General features: G+C 45.6%; 12 non-coding genes across 12 annotated transcripts; all 12 read left to right on the top strand.

Moving 5' to 3' along the window:
* The first annotated feature begins 11 nt into the window (after positions 1-11).
* Positions 12-84, top strand: TRNAR-ACG (transfer RNA arginine (anticodon ACG)). Its single transcript has one exon. It is a non-coding gene; the product is annotated as a tRNA-Arg (tRNA).
* A 1991-nt stretch (positions 85-2075) lies between these two features.
* TRNAR-ACG (transfer RNA arginine (anticodon ACG)) lies at positions 2076-2148 on the top strand. The gene has a single exon. It is a non-coding gene; the product is annotated as a tRNA-Arg (tRNA).
* A 921-nt stretch (positions 2149-3069) lies between these two features.
* TRNAR-ACG (transfer RNA arginine (anticodon ACG)) lies at positions 3070-3142 on the top strand. The gene has a single exon. It is a non-coding gene; the product is annotated as a tRNA-Arg (tRNA).
* A 1988-nt stretch (positions 3143-5130) lies between these two features.
* TRNAR-ACG (transfer RNA arginine (anticodon ACG)) lies at positions 5131-5203 on the top strand. The gene has a single exon. It is a non-coding gene; the product is annotated as a tRNA-Arg (tRNA).
* Positions 5204-6124: 921 nt separating this feature from the next.
* On the top strand, positions 6125-6197 carry TRNAR-ACG (transfer RNA arginine (anticodon ACG)). The gene has a single exon. It is a non-coding gene; the product is annotated as a tRNA-Arg (tRNA).
* Positions 6198-8186: 1989 nt separating this feature from the next.
* Positions 8187-8259, top strand: TRNAR-ACG (transfer RNA arginine (anticodon ACG)). The gene has a single exon. It is a non-coding gene; the product is annotated as a tRNA-Arg (tRNA).
* A 922-nt stretch (positions 8260-9181) lies between these two features.
* On the top strand, positions 9182-9254 carry TRNAR-ACG (transfer RNA arginine (anticodon ACG)). Its single transcript has one exon. It is a non-coding gene; the product is annotated as a tRNA-Arg (tRNA).
* A 1992-nt stretch (positions 9255-11246) lies between these two features.
* TRNAR-ACG (transfer RNA arginine (anticodon ACG)) lies at positions 11247-11319 on the top strand. Its single transcript has one exon. It is a non-coding gene; the product is annotated as a tRNA-Arg (tRNA).
* A 921-nt stretch (positions 11320-12240) lies between these two features.
* On the top strand, positions 12241-12313 carry TRNAR-ACG (transfer RNA arginine (anticodon ACG)). Its single transcript has one exon. It is a non-coding gene; the product is annotated as a tRNA-Arg (tRNA).
* Positions 12314-14302: 1989 nt separating this feature from the next.
* On the top strand, positions 14303-14375 carry TRNAR-ACG (transfer RNA arginine (anticodon ACG)). Its single transcript has one exon. It is a non-coding gene; the product is annotated as a tRNA-Arg (tRNA).
* Positions 14376-17360: 2985 nt separating this feature from the next.
* TRNAR-ACG (transfer RNA arginine (anticodon ACG)) lies at positions 17361-17433 on the top strand. The gene has a single exon. It is a non-coding gene; the product is annotated as a tRNA-Arg (tRNA).
* Positions 17434-18354: 921 nt separating this feature from the next.
* Positions 18355-18427, top strand: TRNAR-ACG (transfer RNA arginine (anticodon ACG)). The gene has a single exon. It is a non-coding gene; the product is annotated as a tRNA-Arg (tRNA).
* The last annotated feature ends 1910 nt before the right edge of the window (positions 18428-20337 follow it).

Below are 20337 nucleotides of genomic sequence, written 5' to 3'. Positions count from 1 at the left end.
GAGATAGCAGTGGGCCAGTGGCGCAATGGATAACGCGTCTGCCTACGGAGCAGAAGATTCCAGGTTCGACTCCTGGCTGGCTCGACTCGACGCACCAAAGTGCTCATTTCTTCCCTTTGTTAAGAAGTGCAATTATTAATGACAACATGAAACTAGACGTGTGTTAAAAAGTTACTCTACTGTACTTTGCCAAAATAGCGGCATTTTAATTAAAACATATATAGGGGAAATGGACACAAATATCTTTTTTTTATTTAATAGCATAAAACAAAAGATGCATTCCCGGATGCTCTGTTTTAATTATAAAGAAAAGAAAGGTTACAGTGGTCTTGACAAAGAACTTATTTTTTATGGGAAATTTAATTTTTGTGACATACACATGTAGCGCACTATTATAGTTGAACAAATTCTAACCTTCTCTTAGGAACACTGGGTGATCAGGGGGGGGGGGGGGAGGTGGAGTGGGGTGGGGAGGGGGGAGGGAGAAGTGTGTGCTTTTCTTTTTTTTCTTGAAGCTGTGTGTCAACGCATGCCCGAAGGCTGCTCCTTGATGCAATACATCGTGTGCTTTTATTTTATTTTATTTTATGTATGCGTTTTTATATAGCGCAGACTTTACCCGAAGGTATCAGAGCGCTTCACAATACTTCACAATAGGAACAGAACTGATACATGAGAACATTACAAGTGAACAAATTACAAAAGCAAACGTTACATTGCATGCGGCAAAAGTGGCAATCGTGAGCTAACAAAATACAAGAGGTAACAAACGGTGCATTACAGGAGGAAAAAGTGACACGTGTGCAGGTTACAAAAGCATATAAAGTAAACATAAAGGTATAATACTGCAATATATTGAGGACACTCAAACACAAGGAGCCTGTCCTTTGGGCCCGGGGACATGCTTTCCGCCGCCCCCCCCCCCCCTGTTGTGTGATGCCTCGGCGAGCGCCCTGGAGGGGGAGAAGCGAGTAGTGCCCTGACGCTGGAGAGGCCCACCACGTGGCTACAGGGGCCCTGTCTGTCTTCCGGCTCCTCACCCCCAGCCTCACTGCGCACCCTGCCGGCCCCTGGCCTCTGGCAGTGTGCATCAGCTGTCGCTTGAAGACCCTGGTCCTTGCAGTGATGCTTCCCACGCGGTGTTTAGTTTGGAAGACGATGATGATGAGGTGTACTTCGTGTCCTTCATTGGCAGAGATGGTGCGCAGAGTCTGCCGCCACCAATGTGCGACGTACCGATCGCAGGATCCCCGGTACATGCTCTGATCGACACTGGGGCACCCGTGAACGTCATGGACAGCATCCAATATGAACGTCTATCCCCTCGCCCACCTCTCTCTCCATCCAACGCTAAAATCTACACCTAGAAACAGTGTAGATTAGGCCCCACTCTGCGGCCTAGGTATTCCTACCCCCGGTGATACGGCACCACAGGGGGTACAAAGCTCGATGGGGGTACAGCACTCCTCGGAACACCGGTCAAGCACGAAAGTAGCCCACGTGCATAGATATCAGTGTGTGCTGAGGCTTCTGGCGTCAGTGGCCTAGTCATTACCAAAGGAAGTACCCAACCAATACTTACAGCGCCTGCTCCCTTCATTGTGTGACCACAGGCGCAAGGCCAACAGGATGCTTCCTGGCAGGCCACCTTATCTGAAAGACTGTAGAACTGATTTTGTTTGTTTATAGCATATAGTAGTTTGTTGGTAGTTGTAATGTAGTACTGTCTGCAAAATGTTATATATTGTTATATATAACGGAAGGAATTGTAAGATGTCAGGCTCCAGCCGCATTTCTGCAGTTAGAGGAGGCAAAGCCAAGAAGCCTTTCCCCTCGAAGGCAGCATTCATCTCTGCAAAGCAGTAAAGTGTGCAGGGCTCTGAAGCTCCACAAACCTGAAGGCTGGCTTCAGAGCTTCGACTTGAAATGAGTTGATATTGTACTTAGCTCCTAGAACTGTGTGTTTTCTATTGTAAAGTGCGCCGCTATATCTTTACTGTCTGTCACACCACCAACTTGTAGCACCTCACCTGTGATTTGGCTATTATCTTTTCTCTGAAGACTTCATACACAGCGGGCCAGTGGCGCAATGGATAACGCGTCTGCCTACGGAGCAGAAGATTCCAGGTTCGACTCCTGGCTGGCTCGAATTGTGGAGGTACCTTTTTTCAACCAATAATATAAACATTACAATGATCTATAAACATTATAAGAAACTACATCATGCCTGTTAGACCATGAAGGTTCGTCCTGTCTGGTTTTATAATAAACTGACCTGTAAATTTCGTTACATAAACAGCTACGCATTTGATTAAGTTACATACTCGGAATTTAACGCCAATATTTAGTTTTTAAAGTGGGCCATCAGAGTTTCTCGATAGGTCTGTTTTAACTGTAAAACAGATAACTGTTGATTTGCCAAAGGGCCCAATATTTTCATCGAACAATAAATGATAGTGAAATTTTTTTTAAAAGCACCTTTACAAGCGTGGTCTCGAAGGCGCGGACCTTCATAATGGCTGTCACGGATGCAGCTGCTAGTGACTTTTTCCATTTAAACTGGTCAAAATAACGTGGCATCTGTGATACTAGTGCATGACCATTGGCCACGGTTCTAGAAAAATAAATAACAAATGTATTGTGTCTGCGGAACAGTGGTTCTTTCCAGTTGCGATGTATAATGTGCGCAAACAGTTGTATTTCCCGCCACACCGCCCTCTGCACTCGCACTGCAGTGGAAAAGAACTAGTTAAATCGCGAGTTCTGACCAAATCGAAAAGACTTTGATCCAATCAGATCAGGGAACAAAATATACAAAGTGACGTCACTACTCTTTGCCCAAGAGAGCAGTGGATGTTAAAGTTGTTGTGACTTTTATTGCCTGTACATTCGGTGAGTTCCTTAAGTGATCCCTTCATAGACCTGAGTATTTGACTCTTCACTACTTAATGTGAAAGAGCTATAATTTTCCCAGCTTATTCAACCTGTCTAGCGTGCACACTACCGACCATATCCCAGAGCGCATGTGCACTGGTCTAGTACTCTGCCCCGTCGTGTAGAGATAGCAGTGGGCCAGTGGCGCAATGGATAACGCGTCTGCCTACGGAGCAGAAGATTCCAGGTTCGACTCCTGGCTGGCTCGACCCGACGCACCAAAGTGCTCATTTCTTCCCTTTGTTAAGAAGTGCAATTATTAATGACAACATGAAACTAGACGTGTGTTAAAAAGTTACTCTACTGTACTTTGCCAAAATAGCGGCATTTTAATTAAAACATATATAGGGGAAATGGACACAAATATCTTTTTTTTATTTAATAGCATAAAACAAAAGATGCATTCCCGGATGCTCTGTTTTAATTATAAAGAAAAGAAAGGTTACAGTGGTCTTGACAAAGAACTTATTTTTTATGGGAAATTTAATTTTTGTGACATACACATGTAGCGCACTATTATAGTTGAACAAATTCTAACCTTCTCTTAGGAACACTGGGTGATCAGGGGGGGGGGGAGGTCTAGTGGGGTGGGGAGGGGGGAGGGAGAAGTGTGTGCTTTTCTTTTTTTTCTTGAAGCTGTGTGTCAACGCATGCCCGAAGGCTGCTCCTTGATGCAATACATCGTGTGCTTTTATTTTATTTTATTTTATGTATGCGTTTTTATATAGCGCAGACTTTACCCGAAGGTATCAGAGCGCTTCACAATACTTCACAATAGGAACAGAACTGATACATGAGAACATTACAAGTGAACAAATTACAAAAGCAAACGTTACATTGCATGCGGCAAAAGTGGCAATCGTGAGCTAACAAAATACAAGAGGTAACAAACGGTGCATTACAGGAGGAAAAAGTGACACGTGTGCAGGTTACAAAAGCATATAAAGTAAACATAAAGGTATAATACTGCAATATATTGAGGACACTCAAACACAAGGAGCCTGTCCTTTGGGCCCGGGGACATGCTTTCCGCCGCCCCCCCCCCCCCTGTTGTGTGATGCCTCGGCGAGCGCCCTGGAGGGGGAGAAGCGAGTAGTGCCCTGACGCTGGAGAGGCCCACCACGTGGCTACAGGGGCCCTGTCTGTCTTCCGGCTCCTCACCCCCAGCCTCACTGCGCACCCTGCCGGCCCCTGGCCTCTGGCAGTGTGCATCAGCTGTCGCTTGAAGACCCTGGTCCTTGCAGTGATGCTTCCCACGCGGTGTTTAGTTTGGAAGACGATGATGATGAGGTGTACTTCGTGTCCTTCATTGGCAGAGATGGTGCGCAGAGTCTGCCGCCACCAATGTGCGACGTACCGATCGCAGGATCCCCGGTACATGCTCTGATCGACACTGGGGCACCCGTGAACGTCATGGACAGCATCCAATATGAACGTCTATCCCCTCGCCCACCTCTCTCTCCATCCAACGCTAAAATCTACACCTAGAAACAGTGTAGATTAGGCCCCACTCTGCGGCCTAGGTATTCCTACCCCCGGTGATACGGCACCACAGGGGGTACAAAGCTCGATGGGGGTACAGCACTCCTCGGAACACCGGTCAAGCACGAAAGTAGCCCACGTGCATAGATATCAGTGTGTGCTGAGGCTTCTGGCGTCAGTGGCCTAGTCATTACCAAAGGAAGTACCCAACCAATACTTACAGCGCCTGCTCCCTTCATTGTGTGACCACAGGCGCAAGGCCAACAGGATGCTTCCTGGCAGGCCACCTTATCTGAAAGACTGTAGAACTGATTTTGTTTGTTTATAGCATATAGTAGTTTGTTGGTAGTTGTAATGTAGTACTGTCTGCAAAATGTTATATATTGTTATATATAACGGAAGGAATTGTAAGATGTCAGGCTCCAGCCGCATTTCTGCAGTTAGAGGAGGCAAAGCCAAGAAGCCTTTCCCCTCGAAGGCAGCATTCATCTCTGCAAAGCAGTAAAGTGTGCAGGGCTCTGAAGCTCCACAAACCTGTAGGCTGGCTTCAGAGCTTCGACTTGAAATGAGTTGATATTGTACTTAGCTCCTAGAACTGTGTGTTTTCTATTGTAAAGTGCGCCGCTATATCTTTACTATCTGTCACACCACCAACTTGTAGCACCTCACCTGTGATTTGGCTATTATCTTTTCTCTGAAGACTTCATACACAGCGGGCCAGTGGCGCAATGGATAACGCGTCTGCCTACGGAGCAGAAGATTCCAGGTTCGACTCCTGGCTGGCTCGAATTGTGGAGGTACCTTTTTTCAACCAATAATATAAACATTACAATGATCTATAAACATTATAAGAAACTACATCATGCCTGTTAGACCATGAAGGTTCGTCCTGTCTGGTTTTATAATAAACTGACCTGTAAATTTCGTTACATAAACAGCTACGCATTTGATTAAGTTACATACTCGGAATTTAACGCCAATATTTAGTTTTTAAAGTGGGCCATCAGAGTTTCTCGATAGGTCTGTTTTAACTGTAAAACAGATAACTGTCGATTTGCCAAAGGGCCCAATATTTTCATCGAACAATAAATGATAGTGAAATTTTTTTTAAAAGCACCTTTACAAGCGTGGTCTCGAAGGCGCGGACCTTCATAATGGCTGTCACGGATGCAGCTGCTAGTGACTTTTTCCATTTAAACTGGTCAAAATAACGTGGCATCTGTGATACTAGTGCATGACCATTGGCCACGGTTCTAGAAAAATAAATAACAAATGTATTGTGTCTGCGGAACAGTGGTTCTTTCCAGTTGCGATGTATAATGTGCGCAAACAGTTGTATTTCCCGCCACACCGCCCTCTGCACTCGCACTGCAGTGGAAAAGAACTAGTTAAATCGCGAGTTCTGACCAAATCGAAAAGACTTTGATCCAATCAGATCAGGGAACAAAATATACAAAGTGACGTCACTACTCTTTGCCCAAGAGAGCAGTGGATGTTAAAGTTGTTGTGACTTTTATTGCCTGTACATTCGGTGAGTTCCTTAAGTGATCCCTTCATAGACCTGAGTATTTGACTCTTCACTACTTAATGTGAAAGAGCTATAATTTTCCCAGCTTATTCAACCTGTCTAGCGTGCACACTACCGACCATATCCCAGAGCTCATATGCACTGGTCTAGTACTCTGCCCCGTCGTGTAGAGATAGCAGTGGGCCAGTGGCGCAATGGATAACGCGTCTGCCTACGGAGCAGAAGATTCCAGGTTCGACTCCTGGCTGGCTCGACTCGACGCACCAAAGTGCTCATTTCTTCCCTTTGTTAAGAAGTGCAATTATTAATGAGAACATGAATCTAGACGTCTGTTAAAAAGTTACTCTACTGTACTTTGCCAAAATAGCGGCATTTTAATTAAAACATATATAGGGGAAATGGACACAAATATCTTTTTTTTATTTAATAGCATAAAACAAAAGATGCATTCCCGGATGCTCTGTTTTAATTATACAGAAAAGAAAGGTTACAGTGGTCTTGACAAAGAACTTATTTTTTATGGGAAATTTAATTTTTGTGACATACACATATAGCGCACTATTATAGTTGAACAAATTCTAACCTTCTCTTAGGAACACTGGGTGATCAGGGAGGGGGGGGGAGGTGGAGTGGGGGGGGGAGGGGGGAGGGAGTAGTGTGTGCTTTTCTTTTTTTTCTTGAAGCTGTGTGTCAACGCATGCCCGAAGGCTGCTCCTTGATGCAATACATCGTGTGCTTTTATTTTATTTTATTTTATGTATGCGTTTTTATATAGCGCAGACTTTACCCGAAGGTATCAGAGCGCTTCACAATACTTCACAATAGGAACAGAACTGATACATGAGAACATTACAAGTGAACAAATTACAAAAGCAAACGTTACATTGCATGCGGCAAAAGTGGCAATCGTGAGCTAACAAAATACAAGAGGTAACAAACGGTGCATTACAGGAGGAAAAAGTGACACGTGTGCAGGTTACAAAAGCATATAAAGTAAACATAAAGGTATAATACTGCAATATATTGAGGACACTCAAACACAAGGAGCCTGTCCTTTGGGCCCGGGGACACGCTTTCCGCCGCCCCCCCCCCCCTGTTGTGTGATGCCTCGGCGAGCGCCCTGGAGGGGGAGAAGTGAGTAGTGCCCTGACGCTGGAGAGGCCCACCACGTGACTACAGGGGCCCTGTCTGTCTTCCGGCTCCTCACCCCCAGCCTCACTACGCACCCTGCCGGCCCCTGGCCTCTGGCAGTGTGCATCAGCTGTCGCTTGAAGACCCTGGTCCTTGCAGTGATGCTTCCCGCGCGGTGTTTAGTTTGGAAGACGATGATGATGAGGTGTACTTCGTGTCCTTCATTGGCAGAGATGGTGTGCAGAGTCTGCCGCCACCAATGTGCGACGTACCGATCGCAGGATCCCCGGTACATGCTCTGATCGACACTGGGGCACCCGTGAACGTCATGGACAGCATCCAATATGAACGTCTATCCCCTCGCCCACCTCTCTCTCCATCCAACGCTAAAATCTACACCTAGAAACAGTGTAGATTAGGCCCCACTCTGCGGCCTAGGTATTCCTACCCCCGGTGATACGGCACCACAGGGGGTACAAAGCTCGATGGGGGTACAGCACTCCTCGGAACACCGGTCAAGCACGAAAGTAGCCCACTTGCGTAGATATCAGTGTGTGCTGAGGCTTCTGGCGTCAGTGGCCTAGTCATTACCAAAGGAAGTACCCAACCAATACTTACAGCGCCTGCTCCCTTCATTGTGTGACCACAGGCGCAAGGCCAACAGGATGCTTCCTGGCAGGCCACCTTATCTGAAAGACTGTAGAACTGATTTTGTTTGTTTATAGCATATAGTAGTTTGTTCGTAGTTGTAATGTAGTACTGTCTGCAAAATGTTATATATTGTTATATATAACGGAAGGAATTGTAAGATGTCAGGCTCCAGCCGCATTTCTGCAGTTAGAGGAGGCAAAGCCAAGAAGCCTTTCCCCTCGAAGGCAGCATTCATCTCTGCAAAGCAGTAAAGTGTGCAGGGCTCTGAAGCTCCACAAACCTGTAGGCTGGCTTCAGAGCTGCGACTTGGAATGAGTTGATATTGTACTTAGCTCCTAGAACTGTGTGTTTTCTATTGTAGAGTGCGCCGCTATATCCTTACTGTCTGTCACAACACCAACTTGTAGCACCTCACCTGTGATTTGGCTATTACCTGTTCTCTGAAGACTTCATACACAGCGGGCCAGTGGCGCAATGGATAACGCGTCTGCCTACGGAGCAGAAGATTCCAGGTTCGACTCCTGGCTGGCTCGAATTGTGGAGGTACCTTTTTTCAACCAATAATATAAACATTACAATGATCTATAAACATTATAAGAAACTACATCATGCCTGTTAGACCATGAAGTTCCGTCCTGTCTGGTTTTATAATAAACTGACCTGTAAATTTCGTTACATAAACAGCTACGCATTTGATTAAGTTACATACTAGGAATTTAACGCCAATATTTAGTTTTTAAAGTGGGCCATCAGAGTTTCTCGATAGGTCTGTTTTAACTGTAAAACAGATAACTGTCGATTTGCCAAAGGGCCCAATATTTTCATCGAACAATAAATGCTAGTGAAATGTTTTTTAAAAAGCACCTTTACAAGCGTGGTCTCGAAGGCGCGGACCTTCATAATGGCTGTCACGGATGCAGCTGCTAGTGACTTTTTCCATTTAAACTGGTCAAAATAACGTGGCATCTGTGATACTAGTGCATGGCCATTGGCCACGGTTCTAGAAAAATAAATAACAAATGTATTGTGTCTGCGGAATAGTGGTTCTTTCCAGTTGCGATGTATAATGTGTGCAAACAGTTGTATTTCCCGCCACACCGCCCTCTGCACTTGCACTGCAGTGGAAAAGAACTAGTTAAATCGCGAGTTCTGACCAAATCGAAAAGACTTTGATCCAATCAGAGCAGGGAACAAAATATACAAAGTGACATCACTACTCTTTGCCCAAGAGAGCAGTGGCTGTTAAAGTTGTTGTGACTTTTATTGCCTGTACATTCGGTGAGTTCCTTAAGTGATCCCTTCATAGACCTCAGTATTTGACTCTTCACTGCTTAATGTGAAAAAGCTATAATTTTCCCAGCTTATTCAACCTGTCTAGCGTGCACACTACCGACCATATCCCAGAGCGCATGTGCACTGGTCTAGTACTCTGCCCCGTCGTGTGCAGATAGCAGTGGGCCAGTGGCGCAATGGATAACGCGTCTGCCTACGGAGCAGAAGATTCCAGGTTCGACTCCTGGCTGGCTCGACTCGACGCACCAAAGTGCTCATTTCTTCCCTTTGTTAAGAAGTGCAATTATTAATGAGAACATGAAACTAGACGTGTGTTAAAAAGTTACTCTACTGTACTTTGCCAAAATAGCGGCATTTTAATTAAAACATATATAGGGGAAATGGACACAAATATCTTTTTTTTATTTAATAGCATAAAACAAAAGATGCATTCCCGGATGCTCTGTTTTAATTATAAAGAAAAGAAAGGTTACAATGGTCTTGACAAAGAACTTATTTTTTATGGGAAATTTAATTTTTGTGACATACACATATAGCGCACTATTATAGTTGAACAAATTCTAACCTTCTCTTAGGAACACTGGGTGATCAGGGAGGGGGGGGGAGGTGGAGTGGGGTGGGGAGGGGGGAGGGAGAAGTGTGTGCTTTTCTTTTTTTTCTTGAAGCTGTGTGTCAACGCATGCCCGAAGGCTGCTCCTTGATGCAATACATCGTGTGCTTTTATTTTATTTTATTTTATGTATGCGTTTTTATATAGCGCAGACTTTACCCGAAGGTATCAGAGCGCTTCACAATACTTCACAATAGGAACAGAACTGATACATGAGAATATTACAAGTGAACAAATTACAAAAGCAAACGTTACATTGCATGCGGCAAAAGTGGCAATCGTGAGCTAACAAAATACAAGAGGTAACAAACGGTGCATTACAGGAGGAAAAAGTGACACGTGTGCAGGTTACAAAAGCATATAAAGTAAACATAAAGGTATAATACTGCAATATATTGAGGACACTCAAACACAAGGAGCCTGTCCTTTGGGCCCGGGGACATGCTTTCCGCCGCCCCCCCCCCCCCCCTGTTGTGTGATGCCTCGGCGAGCGCCCTGGAGGGGGAGAAGCGAGTAGTGCCCTGACGCTGGAGAGGCCCACCACGTGGCTACAGGGGCCCTGTCTGTCTTCCGGCTCCTCACCCCCAGCCTCACTGCGCACCCTGCCGGCCCCTGGCCTCTGGCAGTGTGCATCAGCTGTCGCTTGAAGACCCTGGTCCTTGCAGTGATGCTTCCCACGCGGTGTTTAGTTTGGAAGACGATGATGATGAGGTGTACTTCGTGTCCTTCATTGGCAGAGATGGTGCGCAGAGTCTGCCGCCACCAATGTGCGACGTACCGATCGCAGGATCCCCGGTACATGCTCTGATCGACACTGGGGCACCCGTGAACGTCATGGACAGCATCCAATATGAACGTCTATCCCCTCGCCCACCTCTCTCTCCATCCAACGCTAAAATCTACACCTAGAAACAGTGTAGATTAGGCCCCACTCTGCGGCCTAGGTATTCCTACCCCCGGTGATACGGCACCACAGGGGGTACAAAGCTCGATGGGGGTACAGCACTCCTCGGAACACCGGTCAAGCACGAAAGTAGCCCACGTGCATAGATATCAGTGTGTGCTGAGGCTTCTGGCGTCAGTGGCCTAGTCATTACCAAAGGAAGTACCCAACCAATACTTACAGCGCCTGCTCCCTTCATTGTGTGACCACAGGCGCAAGGCCAACAGGATGCTTCCTGGCAGGCCACCTTATCTGAAAGACTGTAGAACTGATTTTGTTTGTTTATAGCATATAGTAGTTTGTTGGTAGTTGTAATGTAGTACTGTCTGCAAAATGTTATATATTGTTATATATAACGGAAGGAATTGTAAGATGTCAGGCTCCAGCCGCATTTCTGCAGTTAGAGGAGGCAAAGCCAAGAAGCCTTTCCCCTCGAAGGCAGCATTCATCTCTGCAAAGCAGTAAAGTGTGCAGGGCTCTGAAGCTCCACAAACCTGTAGGCTGGCTTCAGAGCTTCGACTTGAAATGAGTTGATATTGTACTTAGCTCCTAGAACTGTGTGTTTTCTATTGTAAAGTGCGCCGCTATATCTTTACTGTCTGTCACACCACCAACTTGTAGCACCTCACCTGTGATTTGGCTATTATCTTTTCTCTGAAGACTTCATACACAGCGGGCCAGTGGCGCAATGGATAACGCGTCTGCCTACGGAGCAGAAGATTCCAGGTTCGACTCCTGGCTGGCTCGAATTGTGGAGGTACCTTTTTTCAACCAATAATATAAACATTACAATGATCTATAAACATTATAAGAAACTACATCATGCCTGTTAGACCATGAAGTTCCGTCCTGTCTGGTTTTATAATAAACTGACCTGTAAATTTCGTTACATAAACAGCTACGCATTTGATTAAGTTACATACTCGGAATTTAACGCCAATATTTAGTTTTTAAAGTGGGCCATCAGAGTTTCTCGATAGGTCTGTTTTAACTGTAAAACAGATAACTGTCGATTTGCCAAAGGGCCCAATATTTTCATCGAACAATAAATGATAGTGAATTTTTTTTTTAAAGCACCTTTACAAGCGTGGTCTCGAAGGCGCGGACCTTCATAATGGCTGTCACGGATGCAGATGCTAGTGACTTTTTCCATTTAAATTGGTCAAAATAACGTGGCATCTGTGATACTAGTGCATGACCATTGGCCACGGTTCTAGAAAAATAAATAACAAATGTATTGTGTCTGCGGAACAGTGGTTCTTTCCAGTTGCGATGTATAATGTGCGCAAACAGTTGTATTTCCCGCCACACCGCCCTCTGCACTCGCACTGCAGTGGAAAAGAACTAGTTAAATCGCGAGTTCTGACCAAATCGAAAAGACTTTGATCCAATCAGATCAGGGAACAAAATATACAAAGTGACGTCACTACTCTTTGCCCAAGAGAGCAGTGGATGTTAAAGTTGTTGTGACTTTTATTGCCTGTACATTCGGTGAGTTCCTTAAGTGATCCCTTCATAGACCTCAGTATTTGACTCTTCACTACTTAATGTGAAAGAGCTATAATTTTCCCAGCTTATTCAACCTGTCTAGCGTGCACACTACCGACCATATCCCAGAGCGCATATGCACTGGTCTAGTACTCTGCCCCCTCGTGTGCAGATAGCAGTGGGCCAGTGGCGCAATGGATAGCGCGTCTGCCTACGGAGCGGAAGATTCCAGGTTCGACTCCTGGCTGGCTCGACTCGACGCACCAAAGTGCTCATTTCTTCCCTTTGTTAAGAAGTGCAATTATTAATGACAACATGAAACTAGACGTGTGTTAAAAAGTTACTCTACTGTACTTTGACAAAATAGCGGCATTTTAATTAAAACATATATAGGGGAAATGGACACAAATATCTTTTTTTTATTTAATAGCATAAAACAAAAGATGCATTCCCGGATGCTCTGTTTTAATTATAAAGAAAAGAAAGGTTACAGTGGTCTTGACAAAGAACTTATTTTTTATGGGAAATTTAATTTTTGTGACATACACATATAGCGCACTATTATAGTTGAACAAATTCTAACCTTCTCTTAGGAACACTGGGTGATCAGGGAGGGGGGGGGAGGTGGAGTGGGGTGGGGAGGGGGGAGGGAGAAGTGTGTGCTTTTCTTTTTTTTCTTGAAGCTGTGTGTCAACGCATGCCCGAAGGCTGCTCCTTGATGCAATACATCGTGTGCTTTTATTTTATTTTATTTTATGTATGCGTTTTTATATAGCGCAGACTTTACCCGAAGGTATCAGAGCGCTTCACAATACTTCACAATAGGAACAGAACTGATACATGAGAACATTACAAGTGAACAAATTACAAAAGCAAACGTTACATTGCATGCGGCAAAAGTGGCAATCGTGAGCTAACAAAATACAAGAGGTAACAAACGGTGCATTACAGGAGGAAAAAGTGACACGTGTGCAGGTTACAAAAGCATATAAAGTAAACATAAAGGTATAATACTGCAATATATTGAGGACACTCAAACACAAGGAGCCTGTCCTTTGGGCCCGGGGACATGCTTTCCGCCGCCCCCCCCCCCCTGTTGTGTGATGCCTCGGCGAGCGCCCTGGAGGGGGAGAAGCGAGTAGTGCCCTGACGCTGGAGAGGCCCACCACGTGGCTACAGGGGCCCTGTCTGTCTTCCGGCTCCTCACCCCCAGCCTCACTGCGCACCCTGCCGGCCCCTGGCCTCTGGCAGTGTGCATCAGCTGTCGCTTGAAGACCCTGGTCCTTGCAGTGATGCTTCCCACACGGTGTTTAGTTTGGAAGACGATGATGATGAGGTGTACTTCGTGTCCTTCATTGGCAGAGATGGTGCGCAGAGTCTGCCGCCACCAATGTGCGACGTACCGATCGCAGGATCCCCGGTACATGCTCTGATCGACACTGGGGCACCCGTGAACGTCATGGACAGCATCCAATATGAACGTCTATCCCCTCGCCCACCTCTCTCTCCATCCAACGCTAAAATCTACACCTAGAAACAGTGTAGATTAGGCCCCACTCTGCGGCCTAGGTATTCCTACCCCCGGTGATACGGCACCACAGGGGGTACAAAGCTCGATGGGGGTACAGCACTCCTCGGAACACCGGTCAAGCACGAAAGTAGCCCACGTGCGTAGATATCAGTGTGTGCTGAGGCTTCTGGCGTCAGTGGCCTAGTCATTACCAAAGGAAGTACCCAACCAATACTTACAGCGCCTGCTCCCTTCATTGTGTGACCACAGGCGCAAGGCCAACAGGATGCTTCCTGGCAGGCCACCTTATCTGAAAGACTGTAGAACTGATTTTGTTTGTTTATAGCATATAGTAGTTTGTTCGTAGTTGTAATGTAGTACTGTCTGCAAAATGTTATATATTGTTATATATAACGGAAGGAATTGTAAGATGTCAGGCTCCAGCCGCATTTCTGCAGTTAGAGGAGGCAAAGCCAAGAAGCCTTTCCCCTCGAAGGCAGCATTCATCTCTGCAAAGCAGTAAAGTGTGCAGGGCTCTGAAGCTCCACAAACCTGTAGGCTGGCTTCAGAGCTTCGACTTGAAATGAGTTGATATTGTACTTAGCTCCTAGAACTGTGTGTTTTCTATTGTAAAGTGCGCCGCTATATCTTTACTGTCTGTCACACCACCAACTTGTAGCACCTCACCTGTGATTTGGCTATTATCTTTTCTCTGAAGACTTCATATACAGCGGGCCAGTGGCGCAATGGATAACGCGTCTGCCTACGGAGCAGAAGATTCCAGGTTCGACTCCTGGCTGGCTCGAATTGTGGAGGTACCTTTTTTCAACCAATAATATAAACATTACAATGATCTATAAACATTATAAGAAACTACATCATGCCTGTTAGACCATGAAGGTTCGTCCTGTCTGGTTTTATAATAAACTGACCTGTAAATTTCGTTACATAAACAGCTACGCATTTGATTAAGTTACATACTCGGAATTTAACGCCAATATTTAGTTTTTAAAGTGGGCCATCAGAGTTTCTCGATAGGTCTGTTTTAACTGTAAAACAGATAACTGTCGATTTGCCAAAGGGCCCAATATTTTCATCGAACAATAAATGATAGTGAAATTTTTTTTAAAAGCACCTTTACAAGCGTGGTCTCGAAGGCGCGGACCTTCATAATGGCTGTCACGGATGCAGATGCTAGTGACTTTTTCCATTTAAATTGGTCAAAATACCGTGGCATCTGTGACACTAGTGCATGGCCATTGGCCACGGTTCTAGAAAAATAAATAACAAATGTATTGTGTCTGCGGAACAGTGGTTCTTTCCAGTTGCGATGTATAATGTGCGCAAACAGTTGTATTTCCCGCCACACCGCCCTCTGCACTCGCACTGCAGTGGAAAAGAACTAGTTAAATCGCGAGTTCTGACCAAATCGAAAAGACTTTGATCCAATCAGATCAGGGAACAAAATATACAAAGTGACGTCACTACTCTTTGCCCAAGAGAGCAGTGGATGTTAAAGTTGTTGTGACTTTTATTGCCTGTACATTCGGTGAGTTCCTTAAGTGATCCCTTCATAGACCTGAGTATTTGACTCTTCACTACTTAATGTGAAAGAGCTATAATTTTCCCAGCTTATTCAACCTGTCTAGCGTGCACACTACCGACCATATCCCAGAGCGCATATGCACTGGTCTAGTACTCTGCCCCGTCGTGTGCAGATAGCAGTGGGCCAGTGGCGCAATGGATAACGCGTCTGCCTACGGAGCAGAAGATTCCATGTTCGACTCCTGGCTGGCTCGACTCGACGCACCAAAGTGCTCATTTCTTCCCTTTGTTAAGAAGTGCAATTATTAATGACAACATGAAACTAGACGTGTGTTAAAAAGTTACTCTACTGTACTTTGCCAAAATAGCGGCATTTTAATTAAAACATATATAGGGGAAATGGACACAAATATCTTTTTTTTATTTAATAGCATAAAACAAAAGATGCATTCCCGGATGCTCTGTTTTAATTATACAGAAAAGAAAGGTTACAGTGGTCTTGACAAAGAACTTATTTTTTATGGGAAATTTAATTTTTGTGACATACACATATAGCGCACTATTATAGTTGAACAAATTCTAACCTTCTCTTAGGAACACTGGGTGATCAGGGAGGGGGGGGGGGAGGTGGAGTGGGGGGGGGGGAGGGGGGAGGGAGAAGTGTGTGCTTTTCTTTTTTTTCTTGAAGCTGTGTGTCAACGCATGCCCGAAGGCTGCTCCTTGATGCAATACATCGTGTGCTTTTATTTTATTTTATTTTATGTATGCGTTTTTATATAGCGCAGACTTTACCCGAAGGTATCAGAGCGCTTCACAATACTTCACAATAGGAACAGAACTGATACATGAGAACATTACAAGTGAACAAATTACAAAAGCAAACGTTACATTGCATGCGGCAAAAGTGGCAATCGTGAGCTAACAAAATACAAGAGGTAACAAACGGTGCATTACAGGAGGAAAAAGTGACACGTGTGCAGGTTACAAAAGCATATAAAGTAAACATAAAGGTATAATACTGCAATATATTGAGGACACTCAAACACAAGGAGCCTGTCCTTTGGGCCCGGGGACACGCTTTCCGCCGCCCCCCCCCCTGTTGTGTGATGCCTCGGCGAGCGCCCTGGAGGGGGAGAAGTGAGTAGTGCCCTGACGCTGGAGAGGCCCACCACGTGACTACAGGGGCCCTGTCTGTCTTCCGGCTCCTCACCCCCAGCCTCACTACGCACCCTGCCGGCCCCTGGCCTCTGGCAGTGTGCATCAGCTGTCGCTTGAAGACCCTGGTCCTTGCAGTGATGCTTCCCGCGCGGTGTTTAGTTTGGAAGACGATGATGATGAGGTGTACTTCGTGTCCTTCATTGGCAGAGATGGTGTGCAGAGTCTGCCGCCACCAATGTGCGACGTACCGATCGCAGGATCCCCGGTACATGCTCTGATCGACACTGGGGCACCCGTGAACGTCATGGACAGCATCCAATATGAACGTCTATCCCCTCGCCCACCTCTCTCTCCATCCAACGCTAAAATCTACACCTAGAAACAGTGTAGATTAGGCCCCACTCTGCGGCCTAGGTATTCCTACCCCCGGTGATACGGCACCACAGGGGGTACAAAGCTCGATGGGGGTACAGCACTCCTCGGAACACCGGTCAAGCACGAAAGTAGCCCACTTGCGTAGATATCAGTGTGTGCTGAGGCTTCTGGCGTCAGTGGCCTAGTCATTACCAAAGGAAGTACCCAACCAATACTTACAGCGCCTGCTCCCTTCATTGTGTGACCACAGGCGCAAGGCCAACAGGATGCTTCCTGGCAGGCCACCTTATCTGAAAGACTGTAGAACTGATTTTGTTTGTTTATAGCATATAGTAGTTTGTTCGTAGTTGTAATGTAGTACTGTCTGCAAAATGTTATATATTGTTATATATAACGGAAGGAATTGTAAGATGTCAGGCTCCAGCCGCATTTCTGCAGTTAGAGGAGGCAAAGCCAAGAAGCCTTTCCCCTCGAAGGCAGCATTCATCTCTGCAAAGCAGTAAAGTGTGCAGGGCTCTGAAGCTCCACAAACCTGTAGGCTGGCTTCAGAGCTTCGACTTGAAATGAGTTGATATTGTACTTAGCTCCTAGAACTGTGTGTTTTCTATTGTAGAGTGCGCCGCTATATCCTTACTGTCTGTCACAACACCAACTTGTAGCACCTCACCTGTGATTTGGCTATTACCTGTTCTCTGAAGACTTCATACACGGCGGGCCAGTGGCGCAATGGATAACGCGTCTGCCTACGGAGCAGAAGATTCCAGGTTCGACTCCTGGCTGGCTCGAATTGTGGAGGTACCTTTTTTCAACCAATAATATAAACATTACAATGATCTATAAACATTATAAGAAACTACATCATGCCTGTTAGACCATGAAGTTCCGTCCTGTCTGGTTTTATAATAAACTGACCTGTAAATTTCGTTACATAAACAGCTACGCATTTGATTAAGTTACATACTCGGAATTTAACGCCAATATTTAGTTTTTAAAGTGGGCCATCAGAGTTTCTCGATAGGTCTGTTTTAACTGTAAAACAGATAACTGTCGATTTGCCAAAGGGCCCAATATTTTCATCGAACAATAAATGATAGTGAAATTTTTTTTTAAAGCACCTTTACAAGCGTGGTCTCGAAGGCGCAGACCTTCATAATGGCTGTCACGGATGCAGCTGCTAGTGACTTTTTCCATTTAAATTGGTCAAAATAACGTGGCATCTGTGATACTAGTGCATGACCATTGGCCACGGTTCTAGAAAAATAAATAACAAATGTATTGTGTCTGCGGAACAGTGGTTCTTTCCAGTTGCGATGTATAATGTGCGCAAACAGTTGTATTTCCCGCCACACCGCCCTCTGCACTCGCACTGCAGTGGAAAAGAACTAGTTAAATCGCGAGTTCTGACCAAATCGAAAAGACTTTGATCCAATCAGATCAGGGAACAAAATATACAAAGTGACGTCACTACTCTTTGCCCAAGAGAGCAGTGGATGTTAAAGTTGTTGTGACTTTTATTGCCTGTACATTCGGTGAGTTCCTTAAGTGATCCCTTCATAGACCTCAGTATTTGACTCTTCACTACTTAATGTGAAAGAGCTATAATTTTCCCAGCTTATTCAACCTGTCTAGCGTGCACACTACCGACCATATCCCAGAGCGCATATGCACTGGTCTAGTACTCTGCCCCGTCGTGTGCAGATAGCAGTGGGCCAGTGGCGCAATGGATAGCGCGTCTGCCTACGGAGCAGAAGATTCCAGGTTCGACTCCTGGCTGGCTCGACTCGACGCACCAAAGTGCTCATTTCTTCCCTTTGTTAAGAAGTGCAATTATTAATGACAACATGAAACTAGACGTGTGTTAAAAAGTTACTCTACTGTTCTTTGACAAAATAGCGGCATTTTAATTAAAACATATATAGGGGAAATGGACACAAATATCTTTTTTTTATTTAATAGCATAAAACAAAAGATGCATTCCCGGATGCTCTGTTTTAATTATAAAGAAAAGAAAGGTTACAATGGTCTTGACAAAGAACTTATTTTTTATGGGAAATTTAATTTTTGTGACATACACATATAGCGCACTATTATAGTTGAACAAATTCTAACCTTCTCTTAGGAACACTGGGTGATCAGGGAGGGGGGGGGAGGTGGAGTGGGGTGGGGAGGGGGGAGGGAGAAGTGTGTGCTTTTCTTTTTTTTCTTGAAGCTGTGTGTCAACGCATGCCCGAAGGCTGCTCCTTGATGCAATACATCGTGTGCTTTTATTTTATTTTATTTTATGTATGCGTTTTTATATAGCGCAGACTTTACCCGAAGGTATCAGAGCGCTTCACAATACTTCACAATAGGAACAGAACTGATACATGAGAACATTACAAGTGAACAAATTACAAAAGCAAACGTTACATTGCATGCGGCAAAAGTGGCAATCGTGAGCTAACAAAATACAAGAGGTAACAAACGGTGCATTACAGGAGGAAAAAGTGACACGTGTGCAGGTTACAAAAGCATATAAAGTAAACATAAAGGTATAATACTGCAATATATTGAGGACACTCAAACACAAGGAGCCTGTCCTTTGGGCCCGGGGACATGCTTTCCGCCGCCCCCCCCCCCCTGTTGTGTGATGCCTCGGCGAGCGCCCTGGAGGGGGAGAAGCGAGTAGTGCCCTGACGCTGGAGAGGCCCACCACGTGGCTACAGGGGCCCTGTCTGTCTTCCGGCTCCTTACCCCCAGCCTCACTGCGCACCCTGCCGGCCCCTGGCCTCTGGCAGTGTGCATCAGCTGTCGCTTGAAGACCCTGGTCCTTGCAGTGATGCTTCCCACACGGTGTTTAGTTTGGAAGACGATGATGATGAGGTGTACTTCGTGTCCTTCATTGGCAGAGATGGTGCGCAGAGTCTGCCGCCACCAATGTGCGACGTACCGATCGCAGGATCCCCGGTACATGCTCTGATCGACACTGGGGCACCCGTGAACGTCATGGACAGCATCCAATATGAACGTCTATCCCCTCGCCCACCTCTCTCTCCATCCAACGCTAAAATCTACACCTAGAAACAGTGTAGATTAGGCCCCACTCTGCGGCCTAGGTATTCCTACCCCCGGTGATACGGCACCACAGGGGGTACAAAGCTCGATGGGGGTACAGCACTCCTCGGAACACCGGTCAAGCACGAAAGTAGCCCACGTGCGTAGATATCAGTGTGTGCTGAGGCTTCTGGCGTCAGTGGCCTAGTCATTACCAAAGGAAGTACCCAACCAATACTTACAGCGCCTGCTCCCTTCATTGTGTGACCACAGGCGCAAGGCCAACAGGATGCTTCCTGGCAGGCCACCTTATCTGAAAGACTGTAGAACTGATTTTGTTTGTTTATAGCATATAGTAGTTTGTTCGTAGTTGTAATGTAGTACTGTCTGCAAAATGTTATATATTGTTATATATAACGGAAGGAATTGTAAGATGTCAGGCTCCAGCCGCATTTCTGCAGTTAGAGGAGGCAAAGCCAAGAAGCCTTTCCCCTCGAAGGCAGCATTCATCTCTGCAAAGCAGTAAAGTGTGCAGGGCTCTGAAGCTCCACAAACCTGTAGGCTGGCTTCAGAGCTTCGACTTGAAATGAGTTGATATTGTACTTAGCTCCTAGAACTGTGTGTTTTCTATTGTAAAGTGCGCCGCTATATCTTTA

Source organism: Lissotriton vulgaris, chromosome 5, assembly GCF_964263255.1.
Source record: "Lissotriton vulgaris chromosome 5, aLisVul1.2, whole genome shotgun sequence".
In the NCBI taxonomy this organism is placed as follows: Eukaryota; Metazoa; Chordata; class Amphibia; order Caudata; family Salamandridae; genus Lissotriton; species Lissotriton vulgaris.
This window is presented reverse-complemented; position numbering and strand designations above follow the sequence as displayed.